A 21,064-nucleotide genomic window follows, 5' to 3' on the forward strand; every position below is an offset into this window, starting at 1 on the left:
TATCAATGGACGGCTTTGAAAATTATAGTGTGTCCATTGTCCAGTGCCCAGATGAGTGAAGTACAGTAAAAGGGCTCCAGTCTGTTTACATTCCAATCTTTAAAACTCAAAAAGAGGGAGCTTTGGTATACTGTATATGTTCTTTCTGAATTTCATTTTATTAGGTACTCCAAAATCTAACCACATGGGTGTTTATAGCTGAACATGATTAGTACTAAGCTTTCAGTTTGATTAAGCACCTACCCCTTGGCTTACTTAATCTAATTCAAATTAAAGGATGTTTCACTTAGATGATAATCAAATAATTAAACTGCAACATAATGTGCGACTGTAGGTGGCCAGTGGAGGTCTGGATCAGGCTCACAGCTGGTGACACTTGCTAAACAAGTTAATGCCTTATTCTGTATCTGTGAAACCGAAAGATGTAATTTAACCTGCCAGCTGTGGAGAGACAAAGCCGGGCCTCAGTCTGATAGACTAGTTTGTATCTCACAGGTAAGTCCTAACGGTCAAAGTGTTTTGGCCTTCAGTGCACATTAGGAATTGTTATCTTCGGTCAATAACCTCAGTGCACTCAAATGGCTGCAGACCGCGGTCCAAATTGAATTAGACCCATCTTACAACTTAATCAGATACACTTTCAGACCACTAATTAAAGAGAATAATTACACGCATGTCCCTTGTGTGGCAGAGACTCTTAAGAGTGTGTGTTTTAGAGGGACTATTATTAATTTTGCCGGCTAAGGACTGAAATGATTATGGCTTTCTGCATTGTCATGTCAAGTGTGGCGTGACTGAGGAAATAATTGTTTTGATTTGCTCCGCTGCGTTCAAAATCTCAAGTTATTCCGATAAATAATTCAGAGACGTTAGGAAGTTTTTCTTCCGAAGCGTCTCTTAAATTGAGCAGAAAAGTTTCCTTCCCACCACCTAATAATTCGCAGCTTATATGAGAGAACTGTAACAAGAGCTGATCCGCGCTGAACCGCCTCAAGCGTTTGAGTCAACCTCCTCTCAATTGTCGGAGCTGAAAGGTAGCACTTGGTCAATATTAGGTATCTTGACAATATTTTAGGTACGAGAACAGAGATGGGAACGTTTGTGTGAAGGATACGCTCTTCAAGTGTAATACATGCACCTCTTGATTGAGTGAGTCAGATGAAAGCGTTCCACATAAGGATTTAAAAAGACACCACTTAAGACTATTGTGAAGTGGGTGCATTTTGAGAAAATGTAATAATTCTGCACATATCTGAATAAAATACAGAGTTTTTCCCCTGGGGGCGTGAGCAGAATGGATAGCTTCAGGAATGAGGAGGTGAGAGGGTCACGCTCACGTGAGATGTTTCGGAGATAAAGTTAGAGAGACAAAGGTTGAGATGGTTTGTACATGTTCAGAGGAGGGACAGTGAATATATTGGTGGAAGGACGCTGAGCTGCCAGGCAGGAGGTCCAGAGGACGTCCAAAGAGGAGTTTTATGAATGTAGTGACGAGGATCTAGAGCATAGATCTTCAACAGGGGCCAAGTTTAATGTAGAACACATAGGTAAGGGGTCCCTACTTAATCTCCCCATCAGTTTGGGGGTCTGAAATATGTTGACGACCCTTGATCTAGAGAATAGGGCAAGATAGAAGCAGATGATTCATTGTAGTGAACCCTGAAGGGAACAGCAAGTAGAACAAGATTGAAATGATTAGTGACGATGAGACTACCGGACAAAAGGGAAAATTATTTACCCTAACAAACCTCCTCTTTCTGAATGTGAAAAAAAAAAACTACATTATACTACATGAAGACCGAGCACTTGTCAGTTCCAAGAGTTTTTATTACATTTTTTTTCCCTGAGTAACTGCAGCAAGAGGTGATAAACTCTTGCCTAATATTTTAATTGGCTCTCAGCGTCTCATCTGCGACACATGAAAATTAACTTTCCAAACTTCCGTCTGTGAAGTGGAAAATGTACTAAGTGACACGGCCAGGCGCGAGGCGACGGTGAATCCCGGCTAGCGACACTTAAGAGACACATAGGTTGCGGTGAGGTCACACGTGAAAGATCCGCGTGAAGAATTAGGTCCGTAATTTAACGAGACACAACACAGACATCCTTTTCTCATCACGCATAATTGGTTCAGGTGTATACTCTGTAATACGCTTACAAGATTAAGACTCACAGAATGAATGTGTCATCTGTAATTCAGAAAGAGATGGACGTGTTCTTTATTAGGCCTGACGACGTGAGTTGCAAAAGTTTAGCCGTTCTGCAGATTGATTCTCAAATTCGAAAACTTGGCGCTGGACGTCTTACTCATTCTTCGACCCTTTATATATGCAAAATACGTTTTGTCCATTAGGACTGTACCTGCAGGAAAAGAGAGGGAGGGGAATGTATTACAAGAGCAGGAGATAGAAAACTGATAACCATCACTAGTTCACAGATGACACGTTGGTACTGTAGATACAAGCACCTCCTTCCTGCTCCTGAGTGCCTTTCCATATACACCTCTGTTAGAGCACAGAGCGATCAATAGAGTCACAGATAAGAGCTCTCCTCATCTGATAACGCTCTCAAAGAATCAGAGGTTCTTTTGCCTAAAGGCTAATCACTGATTACAGCCACTCAATGAATATTTAGATACACCGGCGATAATGTGGGGGTGGCTGCTAAGCTCGTACTTCGAATCTTGGACATGTGACTAAACAAATTAGTCGTATGAAGCATTTCAAGTGCAAATGTATTTCAACCTGCACGTGTCCTTTTTCAGCTTTTAAATGATACACGGGCATTAAAGAGGGTTGAACTGTAACGTGTCATGCAGTGAGGCTCATACGCTGTTAGATGACACCAGGTTGAAATACTGTAAATCTATTAACCAACACAAAAGCATATTGATGCAGAAGCTGGATTATAAAGAAAGCTGAGTAAAATTTAAAACTGAATTATCCAGGATGGCACAACTGCTGGAAATTGCACATGAAAAAAGAGAAAAAAATCACTGTATTTTATTGTGTTTTTGATAGAAGGTAGAATAAAGCACGCTGTCAAAAATTGTTAATTATGATCGAGCGAATAAAACGTACGGATCATCACGTTATCATTGGGTTTATTTGAGGAAAACTAACTCATGATCGAGGGTTGTTGGGCAGAAGTACAACAGAAATCTAACAGATGTGCAGATGTTAAATAGGTCAGTTTGTAACTGAGCATTTTTGGCAGCAACCCCGCCCCAGACCCTCCAGAGGACAAGTGGTTACGGAAAATGACTGAATATCTCAGGCCCATTGAGAGACTTAATTAAATGTGTAACTCTCAACCAGTAGAACCGATGAAGTAGTTTTAGTTTTCTTGAGGGTCGCCTGTATGTGCATACATGTATAGGCAGCTATACAGTAAATAGACTGTAAGGAAACACTGAAAACAACAGGCCAAGAATGATCTCACACACCATGTACGACGTGGTTTAGGTCAGTGTGACCTGGACATCAGACATCATAGAAATAGATCCAAATTTGCCAAAAACAGGAAAACATGATTCTATCGCCAAGAACAAGTTGAGCAATCAAAAGAACACAATACACACAGGAACTTATAATTTATCGCACATGTCCATGGTTCAGCACAGCACATGTAACACAAACACCAAGGCTGTACAAAGATGTTTGTCATTGGTTGCTCCGCGGTGTTTGTCGAGTACACTTCGTTTTCAGTGAAATAAAGTCAACAATGGCTGGAGTGACAAGTCTGGTCTCTTGACTGTGTGATCATCTGCTAGTTCAGTAAATCAGGCGTCAACGGGGTCAGTCTCTCGCAGATACTCGCAAGATTTGAGACCTCAAGGTCACGCAACAGTCCATATACCGCTAGACGTCATGGTGTGTTTCTCATCCGGATCTTTGAGGAACTACAGGCTACAGCTCTTAATGATTCTTTCTTATCTAACAAAGACAGAAAGATTCGTCCATCTAACAGCCCAATGGACTCCGGCTTGTTGTGTTTCCTTTGAGATGGTTGCGATGCGTCCTTCAGTATATTACGGGCTTTACTGCACAGATCACTTTGCCACAGGAAAGCCCATAATATACTGAAGGACTCATAGCGCCAGTGTCACAACCGTTCACACAGGTCAATGAAAACCAGAACTAACAGACTGAAAGATAGAACGTTTCTATCCGACAGCTATCAGTGTATTAAATGCAGCTAAAAGCGTTAAATTGTAACAGTATAAAACACTGCAGGCAGGGAAATCATTCATTTTTAGGTTTTATAACAAAGAAAAAAAATAAACAGCGGTGTAACACATGACAGTATAATTAGCAATAACAATAAGATTAATCTTTGCAAATAGAGGGTTATTGCACAACTAAAGAAGATGTAAACTTGTGCTGGGTGGAAGCACACGGCAGCATTGTGTTCATTCAGACCCTTCAGGTATCTCAACACCGGCTCTCATAGTCGATCAAATCTTATATTCTCCCTGTATTTTTGTATCTAAGTTTCTCCAGTAGTATAGTTACTTCAACCCGACTTCAATGCGAATTTATTTCCACGAACACAATAACTTGTTTATTCTAAATTATCTACACTCCACTCTGCTCTCCATTGTTCACAAGATATACATAGAATTTGAATAGGTGCACAATTGGACGCCATGTAAATCAATGAACACAAGAGACAAGAGATGCCATTGTGACTCTCGGGAGGCGTTCATTCATTTTTCAGATTCAGGATCAATAGACTCTATAAAAGACGTGCTGAGAAATTACTTCATTACCGCAAATTTCAGTAATCAATGCATAATTAATGTATTCTCGCAGGGTCCAAAAGAAGCCTCAACCATAAACATGCGCCAGCCATTCATCAAGATCAGGAGCACAGGTCAAGAATATTCTGAAGAGAGCAAGATAACCCCAGACAGCTAACCTTCTCCTGCATAGAGAAGTTTCATGTTGGCTTTTGTGTTCGGTAATTTGTGAATATATGAGAATAAGGCAATCTGATCTGAAAGTATGTGTGCAGTTCTTTGGGAAGTTTAAAGTGGATTTATAACTGGAGGTCACCAAACTGTGTCCACCCAGAAGGAACTCATGTCAGCGATAATAAATCCAGAAGGCGAATCTCATTATGTTCAACCTTGTCACTAGATCTCAACTTTTTTTTCTATACTTTAGTTATTATGGAACAGTGACAGACTATGTACAAGTCAAGTTAATACATTGGGAAAAGATGAAGGTTCATGGTCAAGCGCTTTTCATCATCCCACTTACATAAGCCTAAATGTTCCGTCTATACCATCTGTCATGTACGTACGCCTTTTAAATGCAAGATTTTTTTTCCCTCAGCGGCCTGACAATGACATTTCCCTCGCTGTGTGAGGACATATTATTTAGGGTGATATGAAATGCTTCGGTTAGCACTGAGGCCTCACAGCAACAAGGTTCTGGGTCCGACTGGGGCCTTTCTGTCGTACCCCAGCTTAATCCCACCGCGCAAAGACATGGTTGTTAAGGGTAATTCATAGGTCTTCAACAGGGAGTGCAACAAAAAGTATTTAATAATTAACAAAAAGCACGGCGCAAGTCAGGAAAATACAAAATACAAAAAGAATCATCGACATGGCTTGGACTCTTGGGAAAAATAAGGAACACAGAAACATGGAAAAGACATTAACAACGCAACAAGGAACAAGGGGAAAAGCAGGGCTATATATACACACACACAAGAGGGCTCAGGGCTGACGAGACACAGGTGAGACACATGAGGATAATCAACACAGGTGAGACCAATAAGCAATGAAGGGACAAGGAGGCACAAGACAGGAAATCAAGAACTTAAGAAAATAAATCAGGAAACACAAAACATGACACGGACAGACATGACAAAACCGCAAGGAAGCACAACAGACAGGAAACTAGGAAACTTCAAATCATGACTCGAAATAAAAGACAGATACAGACCATGACACAGGGCGTCTGTGACCCCTAGGGGTCCGTGGAGGTACTGCAGGGGGTAAGTCACAAAATCTTTGGTTGATTAGACATTTTTATATATAAATATATTTATTATCCTCCACAAATTTAAATTTCTTTAAATACACGTTAATATGAATCCAACATATTTTAGTAAAGGGATAAATAGAGGCAGAAGACGTTATCTTTCAGTCATCACTTCACTTGTTTAGCGTTACAGGAGCTGTCTCAATACAGCGCCACACTAGACCTGTCAATCTAAGCCTCATGTACATAGAAGGCCCCGCCCCTATTGCTGTTGAGCCAATCACGAGGCTGCATATTACACACTGACTCTGTCAGGTTCCCTGCAATTGATCGAGAGCCTATTCAGTCCCCATAAAACAAACAGAGGCATGCTGCAATATTAGCATGAGAGAAGCTAGCAGTGCAGCTCCCATTCGCCTACTACTGAGGCCAAAATGGACACATATGTCAAATATGTTTAATATAGAACACATATAGTAGGTATCCTTAATCACTCATCATTTTGGCCTGAAAAATGTTGAAGACCTCTGGGTTAACTGGTAATTCTAAATTGGCTGTAGCTCTGAGTGTGAATGTGAATGGTTGTCTCTCTGTGTTCGCCCTGTGATGAACTGGTGATGGACCTGTCCAAGGTGTTTCCAAACTCTCACCCAATGACAGCTGGGATAGACTCCAGCCCCTCCATGACCCTCTGGATACACAAAATGAATTAATGAAATAGTTTAATATGTATGCGTGTTCAAAACGAAGTATTACCTATTGTCAGTGAACCATGTTGTTAAATAAATAATCTCAGCCCTAGCTGACCAAAGGAGGAAATGTGTATGTTGTTTTGCCAATCATCCACACCCCTGAAGTGACCATGCTCCATTAAAAAAACAAGACACGGCAACATTTATCTTTTTCCATCATCCCTTTGCCAAAATGGCAGTCATGAAATGTTCATATTTCTCCATTTTTATATTTTCCCTTCAGCCAGAAGGCGCCAAGTTGTCTGGTGTGACCATCTGTGTATTTATTATGAGGGTCACCACAGTGAGAAGAGAACTGCGTAACAGAGGCGTTTCAGTGGCAGACAAAAATGTAGCGTTATCATACTCCTACGATGACACGGTGATGAGGAGGACTGTTTTATTTATTATTACCGAGGCATTCTGACTGCACTCTGCTCTCATTTTCGGTGGTAAACCTCTGTTTTCGGACCTCCCTGCCCTTCCACAAGCCCTACGTGAAGAAGCTCTAGGCAGGGAGAGCATACCTTCCTACCCTTTCCTTGCGCCTACATGGAAGGCCTGAGGCAGGGAGATCAGCAGCAGCAAAGACCCCGGTGCTCAGGGCAAGCATCAATGATACAGTATTGGCACAGATAGACAGACACTGCATAAAGTGAGGAGCTGGGCTGGACGTGAGTTGCAAAGCACCTTCCTGAGAAATAGCAAGCGAAGGCTTAAATAGGCGAGATTCGCCACGATGCTTCAGCTGAGCGGTCAGCTGATACGGGCTGGTTTACCATCAGCTGATTAGTCGGGCTCGCGAGCCAATCTTGACTCCGTGACCTGCCTGAACTAATGCTAGAATCTATTCATGCTACCTTATGGACTGGCGCTATCAGAGGTCTAAGAGATCTCAACGAGCGCTGAATTTTGAAGAAATTCATAAAATACCTACTTTTTTTTATAATACTATGGCTCACATACTATGAGGAAAAAGGTTTTAAAGAGAAATAAGACATTAAAGAAACTGCAAGAGAATCCTCCAGCTACTTCTTCACACTTTAAGATATTTGTCTTGGGCTACTGAAGCACAGCCATATGGGAATAAAGTGTGTCAGCACCTAAATCTCTAGTATCCGTTTCAAGCAAAATACAGCGGAAACTGGATCATTTATGTGAGGGACAAAGTGACAAGCAGATAATTGTTAGAAGCATTTTTATTTTATCCTTTTTTTTGCCTGTCATTACGTTCATATAAAGAACCAGCTCAAGTGGGCAACAAGTGATGTTAGCCCACTTGACAGGGTTCAACCATACAAATGCAAATTCATTTTTTGTGTCCACTATTGGCAGAATAGCAAATATAACTTTGCATGGTCGATTTCAATAGATAGTCATCATCCCCATTTGTTTCCATGTATTCAAGGATCCAAATATGTCAACAATACAAGCAACCGACCTGAATGCTATAGGCAAATTATAGAAAAGACTGTTTCAGCTCTGGGACGGGGGGGTTGTGGTACAAAATTAAGAAAAAGGAGATGAGAGAAAGAGCAGAGACTTCCCACTGTGTCCCGGATTAGCATCATATCCCTGTGCTGTTCCCTCAATTAGCTAGGCCTTATTGTACAGTATTGCATAAATGCTGTATTTCACTGCGTTCAATAAATTTTGCTTACATTTGCATACTTTATTTCCAACATGAACATTTAACAAAGCGCATATTTTTAACACATTTTGGCAGGAGGAGAGAGTGAGGAGCAAGAGGAAGGAACAGGAAGTGAAGAGGGAGAGAGAACTGAATTGAAATGGTTTTAAAAGCTGCCGTACACCAAGGTTTGACCTCCAAATGTCTAATAATTACATAAGTAGATCAAAGAAATAATACTTTGGAACTCAATTTATCTAAAACACAGATTAAGTTGTCAGTAGCAGTTTGATATAGTGCATAGGTCTTCAAAAGGGGGTCGCAGAATCTTTGGTTGATTTGACATTTGTTATATATTTTTTGTAATTTTCTCCCCAAAAATTTAAATTTCTTGAAATACACATTAACATGGATACAAGATATTTTAGTAAAAGGTTAAATGGAGGCAGAAGATGTTATTTTTATATACACACACACACACATTATAGCTTAATATTGAATTCAAAATGTTAATAATAACGTATATTTATAAATGGCACTAGGCTAAGTTTAATATACTTAGTTCAATATAGAACACATGTAGTAGGTAGGGTGGGGTCTCTCATCAGTTTGGGGTCCTTGGCCTGAAAAACATTAAAGACCCCTGATATAGTGTCTACTCAATAAGTACTACTCAATTTGTTATTGTAGTTTCATTTAATTTTAATATTCAATTATTGTATTATTCAACTAAATATTTTGTATATATAGACTTCACTGCTGGTATAGATGTGCTGAGTGTCTGTAGATTTCTGCTGCAGCTTTGAAGTTTCCCAGTGTGTGATCAATAAAGTATCTCAATCTCTTGGATAGAGAGTTTTCATTTATAACGATGCATTCCATTTCATACGCTGATGACACAGTTTGTAAAATAACATCATTCAAAGTTATGGCTATGCTACTTGCACATCTTTGCTGCTTTTATTTTTTTTTTCTATTTGTTTGCAGACATGAGCACATGCAAAGTCAGTCTGTGTGTCAGTTGTTACAAACACATGGCTTCTAAACAGTCAACATCTAGTGCAACGTGACAGGTCACAAAAAGATGTAAACAATGTACTATATATGCTGTACTTGTGACCAGGATAATTGCTCACATTATGGTGGCGACACTAAAAATGGGTGAGAAACACAACAGTACATGATGTAAGCGATCAGTGCATTCGTCTCCCAGTAACCAGCATGGCTATGCTATAGAAACCAACCCAGGATGAACACGCATTTATAAAACAGAAGCAACAGTTTCCTCTCTTATGTGAGGAGGTAAAGTGACAGTTAAGCGTCACTGCTTCTGATTGTTTAAGTGCTGCTTTGCCCTAGCCCTCGGTCTCCACAGTTAATCTGCACTGGCTTGTTCCTTTTGTTCCCGAAAGCCACCACTGCTAGAATTATACTGTGCAGACTACCATCATTTTCCAGGTGAAGAATGTGCAGCGGTAATGAATGTACTTCTAGGTGTACAAAGGCTACTCTGTGCTGCTCAGAGAAACCAAATAACACCTTGTTGTCCTCAGGAGGCGCGTCGTGGCTTCACTTTTGTGCCTCGACTCTCACGGACAAGAAGCCCCAGGAATTGTGCAGCACAGACTTACACCGAGAAGCTTCATGATCAAAAAAAAAAATGTATTAAATAGGAAGCATCTCTGCAATTTAAAATGAAGGCGCCCCTCCTGGCTTCGATTGAGAGAACTACTAAAGGCGGATCAGAAAATGTGAAAAAAATAAATAAATAAAAAAAATTGTGTAAACAGTGAAATGCCCTGTATTTTCCAATTATGATAAATTGAGTTTCTTTGGTTCCAATTTATATGTCAGCTGCTGATAGTTTGACTTATATACACACACACACACACACACACAACCAAGAGTGCAATGATAAGAGAGCCCAAAGAAAAATTAATATTTTGTCATTAACGATAGAGTCTGTATTAATGGGCAAAGTACAGAAAGAAAAATATGCGAGAGATTTCGACCGTACTGCTGTCGAGCAATCCCAGGTCTCCTAATTAAGTTCTGCTAATCAGAATGCAAACACCATTTCGACAGGCCTTTCGACAGGGGTGGGGGTGTGGGTGGGGGTACCTTTATTGCTTAAAGTGTCAAATGTAATATAACAACCCCCCCATTATTGCTACATGTCCTCCTCTGTGCTATCGGAGTTTCCTCCAGTCTATTGTAGATCCTCAATTACTCGGACAAAAGTGGCTGTTGAGGCTGTAGACACTGACCCTTGATTCACCGAACCGAATGGCTTCCTCTGCAGCGTGAGCAGGTGTGAGTTCAGCCTTGGCTCATTCCACAAAGAATGTGAAAAGTATCTCCAAAAATCATGAAGATGATAAGAGGAAAACCACATACATTTAAGTATGGACTGGGTCTGATGAATAGAGATTGCGTTTGAGTGCTCTGCACCGTCGCAGCTTGACCCCAACAGCCGACCCTCGACGCGAGTCATCACGGCAACAGGGCTGATGAATTGACAAATTACATCGGTATTTGAAGGACTGTTGGGAGAGAATTGTTAGAATTTAACTCTTCACTCCCACCTGCCTGGTGATAGTTTGTGTTTAGTACAGTGTGGTGCATAATGAAACAGAAAAGCAATGGGGCTAAATCTTCAATGCAAAACAGGTGATATGATATTGTGCTCCATAAGCCACGGCAGCGCCTCACATCTTTGAGGAATAGTTTTCTGATCTGTATATGCTGGCCTGCTAATTTTCTTGAAGTCAACGTTTCATTCCCTAAAAAGCAACAGATCAGTTTTTAAAGTGTATGGTGTCAAAAACCAATTACTGATCATCTCCTTTATACATTCACTGATGTGTTTGCCTTTGTGGTTTTTGACGTACGGGAGGCAATACTATGCAATGATATGTGATGGCTTTATGTCACCCCCCCCCCAATCCCTCCACCCCCACATCACCACCCCCGTTCATATGTATGAGCTGCTTTTATCTTCTCAGTTTGAATTAAAATTAGATTTGAAAAAAGAACAAATATGCTTTTCACAAACAGTTCATACTTCCATGCATAGTTTATGCATATTTACTTATATCTATATATATATATATATCTAGAGCCACTCTGGGTAATACTTCAAGCACTGCAAGTGGAATATAGTGATATACGTGTACAGGTTAAATAAAAAAAGAAATAATTAAAAAAAAAAAAAGTGTAACATTTTTCAGATTTTGACAAGAACATTGAATTTAAATTATGACAAATTGAGTTGGCTTTTTGATGTCGGCGCCGTGTGTGTCAACAACGTTTCAAAATGTGTGCAGCACAAACTCCCGACACCGAGTTGTCAGCTTAAAAATGACAAATCACGGAAATCAAAGGAAATGAAACGGATAGCACGAGCAGCACTTTTGGATATTGAATCCAGTTCGCAGTTATTTGCTATAAGTTCTGCAAACAAACAGCAGCACTGCAGAGAATGAGAGGCTTTTCAGTGCATTTTTTTATTATTTTTTTTTTTTTAGTAGTACGTTTGCAAAGAGACCTGCCACATGCCAAAATGCAAGCAATAAATCTTGCGGCCAATTGCACATGTAACAAAAATAAAGTCAAATAAAGTGGTTCTTTAATCTGTATTTGATATTTTTTTTTTTGCTATGAACTCGCACAATCACTCCACTCTTAAAAGTGGCTGCCGGTAAGCTTTGAGTGACACGAACTGAAAGTGTCTCACAAAAACGGCTTTGGCAGCGCTGTGCCCATATTGAGTTGAAAACAAGGTGAGTATCAGAGCTTTTGGTGCTGCTGTAAACTTCTTTCTACCCACCACTGGGACCCTAATACACGGCCCTCACGGGAGTGACTCACACATAAAGTGGAAGGGGGGGGGGGGGGGGGGGGGGCGGTGCAACAGTGGGAGGCACAGTGTAAAAACCAGTGGTTGGCATCATGCGCTCCCCACACCTGGTCATGGCACTTCTGCGGGAAAATTACGATACTTAACTCATTAGAATGTATTTTTCAGCAACAAATAGGAGTTTTGATCACACCTGTTGCAGTGTGTTTAACCCCATTAACAAACGCATCCATCAGCCGAGACCCGAGACGCCCCCCCTCCCTCCCTCCCTTGCATACGCTCCATGAATAACATTTCTCACTCCCATGTATACACTGATTAGTTGCAAAATGTCACTCACTTTATGTGGAATGACTGTTTTTGTCAAGAATATACAGGTTTGTTTCACTTGGTTGCTTCGGAAATGAAAGACCAAAGCAGTGCCAGCATACTGGCAAAAAGTCTAGACTCTTCTCTTCACAGAAATGGGAAGAGAAAAGATTTTTTCTTCGTTTTTTTTTTCCTCCCCCCACATTGAGTGACTCAATTTCACGCTCCATTGGCATATCTCGGGTGACGCGCCATGAAATCAGTCCAATTCTGGGATTTCAGAGGAACAGTATTTTGAAACCTCCTGAGATATGTGGCCATATTACTTTCTCCACCTCTGGACAGATTACACTATTATGTGACAGTAGCAAAGGTGAAACTGTGGCGATAATACAATATGTTCCCTTCTTTGGTAAACTGGTTTTTAACAGCGCTTTGAACAAAAACTACTGACCAAATCACAAATGATTCAACTAAGAACGGAACCAGTTCATTTATCACTTCATTTGTCAGTTATTTTTTTTTTTTAACACTGAAGGCTGAGAGTTTATATATTTGTAAATCCCAGGCTCAGCCTTACACTTTGTGACTGATCGTGTTTACAGCTGGGTGAAAAAAAAAAAAAAAAAAATGAAAGTGCAAAACTTCTCACCGCTTTTTAAACTATGGATCTGATGGAACGTTCAGTATTCTGAGCTGTGGGGGAAAAATTAAGCCCAGTTCCCCATACATTTCAGATTTGACCTGGTTTCTGCATTACAATAAGCCATTATGGCTGCAGTGATGATTAACACACAGCTCTATAGTAAACCCTACTTATATAACTATTTGCAGGTGCATACTGAGCATTATTAAATTATTAAAATCTGTATTGCCTTATCCTGGAAAATCTTATATATGTATAAAATATACCATATGTGACATAATATATAGTGCATTTAAATTGTAATGATTTTCACTGGATTTGAGTGCAAGCACAGAGATAGTTTTGCAGATACAAATGACTGGAGCTCAGCATTAGAAAATCAGCAGGCTAAGGGGGCAGGCAGAAGGAGACTTAAGGCAACTGAAGAGTGTAAGCTGGAGTCAGTGGTTGGTGATAAGACACAGAAAAAAAAAAAAAAAAAAAGCCTGGAGACATGCGAATTATAACAGAACGTGGACACAGCCAAGGGACATGCAAAAGCCACACAGAAACGAGAGTAAGTTAACATTTCAGGCTACTGCTCCCTTGTCAGAGCAGCAAGACGAAAAGGAAAAGGTGGCGGGAGTCACCGTCTTAAATACTCCGGAGCAACGAGCAGCAGCTGGGCATTAATCAAGGGAAGAGAGCAGCCAGGTCTGATGCAAACCAGCCATGATAGGCTTTAATAAAACTCCTGGAATAACTCATCTTTATTCTTTTCTTCCCATTCCCAGCTAAATACTTGCCACCAGAAAATGGACTGGAGCTAATTTTCAGCTACTTTTTTATTAAGCTCCGTGCATTTTGGGGGGAAAAAAAATAGTCAAATAAAACTAAGACTTTGTTGTGACATATGCAACAGATAAAAAGGTTTGCAGGTTCCTGGTGCTGCAGGTGGTGGTGTTTCATTTCTTTTCTTCTTCTTTTTTCACGCTTTGTTAAAAGTAGTTAAGGTTCAAATTCTGAGCTGTTGGATTCCAGTCCTTTGTCTTGCCCTTGCACATGATTAAATATCTAGAAGATCTACCGCTGCAATCAAAATTCTCAATGCAATTAACCTGCAAGACACTTGTGAAGTGAATGAAATGTTATGATAAAGCATATTTTTATTTTTAAACAAAAGACACACAGCCAAATGTATTCAATACCTAAAGTTAATAACTGATAGATGGTAGTAAATGTTCTATTTGTTGCTCACAAGCTTTGTCTGTAAGAATTTGCAGCTTGGTAACATTCTTTGGATGTTGTGCTGTCATTTATTTTTTTCTTCAAAGCCTTGGCAAAGACTTTCAGTGTGATTCATGCGCGAGGACTCAGATAGTTACATAAGGACGTTTCAGGAACGATTCCTGAACCGCGCTTTGGCTGACTGGACATACGCCTGGGGTCGTTGTCTGGCAAGAAATCGCAGCGATTACCAAACTTGACTGAGGGCATCTCGTTTCATCCTCAGAATGGCCTGGTAATTTTCGAGAATCCTAGAACCCAGACAAACCGTCCAGTCCACCAGGTCCAACAGCATTAAAACACCGTGGTGTTACTCTCACACAGGCCTTGCCCTTCTTAAAAACAGGCGTAATCATGATTGATGGACTCAGACAGTTCCACTTTAGTCTCATCACTCCATAAAGCTGACTCCATAACTCTACACCCTTATTCATTTTTTTTTTCTGGTATTAAAGCTGACGTTTATGTTCTTTTTCTTCAAAAGGAGTGCAGCTAGATTTCTGGGCATGAAGTCCTTGCTTGTTTAATATTTTTCATCTGGTGTGCACTGAGACTTTTGTTTCTGCTTTCATCAGGTCCTCCACCGAGTCCTTGGCAGTAATTCTTTTTTTTTTTTTCTCAGCTGTTGTTTTCAAGTGTCTGAGTCCTCTTGAAAGAATTCTGCCCTGACATCCACAATCAAGAAGATTTGCTATCATGCCATGAGGTGTAAACTTGCATACGATGCAGCCAGCTGTGTCTCTTGGAACCTAATGTGTCTTGGAAATGTTTTTGCATACACTTGATTCTCTGGGGGGGGGGGGAGAGTAATTCCTCCTCTTAGCTTTTTAGGCAGCACTTTCATCTTTGCCATGTTTTTTGGTCAAGTTCTGCACGAGTAAAAAAAAAAAACACCTCAAAGAAACATTACTTCATCTTAACGTTTCTTGATCATAGGAAATGTTTGAACATGCAAACTCTTGCATGCATTCATTGCATTTCCTGCAAAGGGACCTGTTCTCTCTCCACACACACAGTCTGTCTGATTGTGATTAGTTCATTCACTCTTGCCTGAATGGATTGTGAACTCAGTCAGCAGTCTGACAGAAGCTAATATGATTTTGTGTGTGTGTGTATGTGTACTAGATTTCAGAGGTCTGGGATCACCACATCTATAGCTGCATTTCCATTACAGTAAAATAAAAGCCATACTTCTGAAATTTTGATAAAGTAAAATTGCGCTTTGTAGGTGTTTCAATTGAAAGGTGTTTTGCTTCTCCTAAATTCTGGTAACATGAGGCTTCACTTTGGGGTTAAGATTCAAATGGTCACATGATGGGGAAATGCAAAAAAAATGTTTCCATTGCACTTTTACCATACACTTTTGTATCAACATGTCTGAAAAACCACCTCGTGAGAATGAGTATGAATGTTTTAGAGTTATTTGAGAGATTTTACAACTTCCATTACCATTTTTTCATTGCGATATTTAGGTTTTGCGCATATCTAGGGGAGATGGAAACGCATTATATGACAACTACCCTCTTCTTCTCCCTGTCCACCTCCATTTTTCTGCATGTTTACAACATGATTCCAATCAGGTTATAAAATTACCAACCAAGCACACTCAATCAGACATGTCAAACTCAAGGCCAGTCAGCTGAATGTGGCCCGCATGACAATTGTATCCAGCACGCAAGATAATATTTTATATCTATCGGAGTTGGCCCGCAGGTATTTTGCGTGTGTCCTTTTGGCATCAGGCGGGTACATCAATCAGCTCTCCCTACCAACTTTATTGACAGAGTCAAGTTACATCACAAATGAGTCAAATGTGAAACGGCTTGCTGAAGGACACGTCTTCACTATCAGACCACTCGTACCAAAGTGACAGTATCAGTATCAGCGTTTCTGAGCTGGCAGACATCCCACACGATACTAAATGAGGAAAAGGGTCAAAAAGTGACATTTTCGCCCCATTTACACCGTTTCGTGTCCTCTTTCAATCTGTTGAATTTGTGAGGGGAAAAAAAAAAACATTTTCATTTGCAACAAGTCGGTGGAAATCTTTTGTCGTTGACGCCGCCATGTTGGCAGGAAAACTCTGATTTCAGGCCTGTTAAAGTGATTTTACTGCACTTTAAACAGGTACAAAACGACGGGTACGAGGCAAAACACAACAGATGACATATCACAGACTCTTATCATGCCCCGGGTGTGCTTGTTTTTGAGCATTAAAACGGCCGGCGGGGACAATGTTCCTGACCTGCAGTATCCAGATATGTAGAACTACCTCATTAACTTTCCATCGTCCTACTCTGGAGTCACTGAAACCATGCAAGAACCTGTAGGGGTCCAAATGGACGCAGTCAGGCTTCCTGATGGTCTAAAAACAGCGTAATGTAGCATAATGTAACGAGCGTTTTATTGCAGTAATGTGCCGTCTTGCAGGATCTTTGGGAATCCCATAAAACGATTTCCACTTTCCACCACTATTCTGGCATCCTGGTGCACAACAGCACTCGGTTAATTAGTTAGTTGCTTGCAGTTGTCAACCCATTAGTCATTACAAAAGAGCGCTGTCCTGCCAATATGGCGGTGTTGTGATAAATGACCCAGGGTGACGTCAACTCAACTTGGTTTAGTACTATATTCTTTATTATGGCTTGTAAACAATTAAATTCCTATTTCTTTATGAGTGATTTCTGATAATGCATCCGTCTCATTTTAAGTAAATATCCATTATTGTTGGCCTGAGATTTGGCCCTCCTCTCTGACTGAGTTTGACACCACTGCATTAGAGCGTCAGACATATTGTGTTTTAATTCTCCTACTTTCTATATTTAGTATTTTCATTAACTTATAACAAGGCTCAAAATGTGTTGTGTGCAAGTTTTTTTTTTCTTTTTTTATTTGGTGACTAAAACCAAGTGTGAGAGGCTGACTTGCTTCAACTCTGACTTAGTCTACATTGATGGTTATAGGCTCCAGATGAGGCCTGAACCTCCGGAAATCCATTACCAATCATTACCTTGGTTTTTGCTCTATTGATCAGAAGATGATTAGAGACGAAGCTGTTCACCAGTTACTTGTATTCCTGCTCCTGTCCAACCCCACAATCACCGTGGCATCCGAGAACTTCTGCAGGTAACATGACTCTGTGTTGTGCTTGAAGTCGAAGGTGTACAGGGAGAATAGGACACTGCTATTACAAATGGCCACATGAAAAGGAAAAAAGGGTCCTTAAAACAATATGTATGTAAATTGCATCGGTGTGTCGTTAATTAAGCATGCGATAATATAGTAAGTATATAAAGCAGCCATGTGGAAGTGAAGTTCTCTCAGTAACAACCGATGGCTTTATTTACTTAAATAGCTGCAGATTTATTTATTTTTTTAACTGCTGCAAAGAGTGCAGCGGTAAAATAAGTTTCCACGGTTCAGTTATAATCTGAGCTTTGTCTGGGTATTCAGTGAATAAACATATAAAAACATGCCGGTTGTGCTTCTAATACAATAGTATCCATCAGAGAACAATATCCTGCTGCTTCCCCAAATTATGTTGGTGTTTATTCGCATACAGGCCACAAAACTGGGATTGGATTGCAGGATGTAATGAGATTACGGAGGACGCACTTAAATAACCAAGTCTGAACACCCTTAAGTCACTGAGTAAGAGGTGTGTGCTTCATCGTGGTGGCTTCCCTCGACTCGATCTTCCACAGCTCCCCTTTCTGCATGTGTATGGTCGGAGGAAATGAGGAGGGAAAGGAGAAAACGAGGTTCAATCTAAGGTCTTCCCTGAAGGCAACAGGGAACAGGAGCTGATTTTTTATTCTTGCGGAGACTGACCAAGCTTTCCGACGTTGATTTGGACTTGTAATAAAAATGCTACACCGCTTGCTGCCACCTTACCTCACCACTATGACAAAATTGTGAAGGCAGTTATAAATGTAAAACCTGTTTTTTTAGACTCGGGCTGTGCTGGGGAAAGTCTGCAACATTGCTCCTCTATTGTGGCAACATAACCAATGCCTTCTGCAGACCTATGAAGAAAAACAACATAAGACTACCATTTGAGAATCATCGTAGTGTGAAGAAGGAAGAGAAAGTTTAATATAGTCAAATGTGTCTTTTTGGCACATGCAGAAATGATTCGATGGAGCCCACCCCAGCTAACGTTATCTCTGATTACGGTCGTATTATCTGACGGGGCCATACTGCTAAGATGATAATCCACTTTACCTCCTGCTGATCACCTCAAATTTACATATCCTTATAGCCTTTAAAGTGTTTAACCTCATTTCTTTGTTCTTCCTTGACCAGGAATATTTTCAGGCTCATTTCTACTGTCCTTCACTCCCTCCTTCCCTCTGACTCAAAAAAACAGTTTCATGCAGTTATGTTTAATCTTCATCTTTCTTCTTTATATGCAATTCAGCATGAAGTGCTGTATGTGTAAGGGATTAGCACAGTCAATCTATTAAGAATGTACCTTTTTCAAATCAATTCAAGCACTTGTCCATGTTGGCGGATGTACAGTTTGTAAAGAAGGGAGATGTGGTCTAAGTCTAATATTTGGCTGTATTTTTGTAAGTATATGAGATCTCTGCAGGATCTGTGGATTCGTCTGAAACTGTCAATTCTTAGTAAGATCATGTCCAGTAGACTACACACACGTTTCCTCTGCTTTTGTGTACATCAAACTGGGTTTTTGTTCTCGCTGTGGTTTAATTAGAGCAACTCTGCATATCCGCCACATCACCCACGTAAAAATCACTGTTTCTCTGTTACACCAATGGACATAAGAACTAGGGATTATACCGACTAGTTGACTTAAGATGACACTGTAAGCAGGAAGTCGACTAGTCACCGATCATGTGATGACAACAACATGGACGCCTTCGAGAAGACAGGTGAGGAGTTCATGCAGCAAACTAGCAACTGTTCACTTTCCGGAGTGTGTGGAAATGTCGACACTAACGCTACCAGCAGAACAGTCCGAATCCTCTCGATGGCAGCCAATTAGCAACTTCACCAACTGTCCTGCAGGAACAGAGAGAAGGAGGCTGCAAAACAACAGTTTGCTGATGAATATCATTGTCTGAAGTTATTAGAGCCTTAGCTGCTAAACTCAGACAATGATTTGGAGATGTGCCGCTTTTTAAATCCCGGCTACGCTGTGAAGTACTGTTAAATGCTGTTGATGGTGTGAATTTGTATACTAAACATATCTACAGTATTGATAAGATCATTATATGCAGTTGTTGCTGTTCTTGTAGAGCGTGTTTTTCGTTTGTTTTTTTGCTTAGTGAGAGCCACATATTAGAATTGTCCGACTGACAGTCTTTGCGGTGTTATAGCTTCGGTTACCCTGGAGAAAAGCTTCCATAGCTATTTTTACAATATGTATTCTGGTCAAGAGTATAGACTTAATTTTTTTCAAAGCATTAGTTATATTGTGTTGTTGTGTGTGACGTCATCGACTAGTAAACGTCCACTCCACTTTCACCACATATTAGTTGGCTTTAAAAGAATCCAAAGTTGTTCAACCCCTAATAGAAACGCATTCATTATTACACAGGATAAGATGTTACGATACCTTGTGCCAAAATCCCAGACAAAACAGCTTTAGAAGTCCAGTGGAAACTGAAAAACCGACTAGCAGGCTAGCAGTCAGCTACCAGCTAGCAACCAACAAGAAGACACCAGGTAACGTAGCAGTGGGCAGTACGCCGAACATCATTGGGGTTTTCAAGTGGAAAAACCCCCACATGAGAAACTGTAGGCTGAAAATGTCAAACCAGATAATCTAATTAACCTTAAAATGATTCGCACTATCCCCAGCAAACTGTATCTAATGGTTCTCGGTGTTCTTTTAAACCACTGATTTCACATCACCTTTATCTATTACTCATTTACTCTGCTGATGTTTTAGCTCCAAGTGCTTTCTGATCATGAGAATTCAAGCCTTGCCCAGTGAAAATGGACTCCTTCGTCTTGAGAAACCCAAGTAGGACAGTTGAAAGATGGGCGCCACATTTCCTCTTTCTTCTTTTTTCTTTTTTTTTTTCGGGCAAAAGTCTAATGATGATGAATCATGAAGATAAGTATGATCAAATTCAATCACGCTTGGCAGTCATTACGTGTGGCAGCTCCTGTGATATATTTCCATAAGCAGGCCCGCGGTTAACATGCGGCTCTGGTAATTATGATTACTGTGCATGTTACATTTTAACAGTAATGACAGACCAAAGGAAAGCGTTGATGAACTTGAAAAGAGTTGGCACACACAAATTAAAAAAAAAAAAAAAAAAAACTTTTGATGTCCACATCCGTTTGATGTCTACATCCACACCACAGCAATCCAAAATCTAACTTGAAACTTAACTTTTTAATTTATTGGATGGACACCAAAAAAAAAAAAAAAAAATCAGCATTCATAATTATGTTCAAAGTAAAATACTATACAAAGGAAATCGAAGCCATGACAAAGGCTTGATTAGCATTAGAACACAACAGCACATGTCAGCATCCTTTACTTCAGGTGTTATCATCATATATTCAGCACGAATTGATTCTTTCAGTTCATCCAACACTTCACATCCTACACCTCATCGCACCGTTATTGTTCTAATTGATGCAATGTGT

The sequence above is a fragment of the Mugil cephalus genome, chromosome 3 (genome assembly GCF_022458985.1).
Source record: "Mugil cephalus isolate CIBA_MC_2020 chromosome 3, CIBA_Mcephalus_1.1, whole genome shotgun sequence".
In the NCBI taxonomy this organism is placed as follows: domain Eukaryota; kingdom Metazoa; phylum Chordata; class Actinopteri; order Mugiliformes; family Mugilidae; genus Mugil; species Mugil cephalus.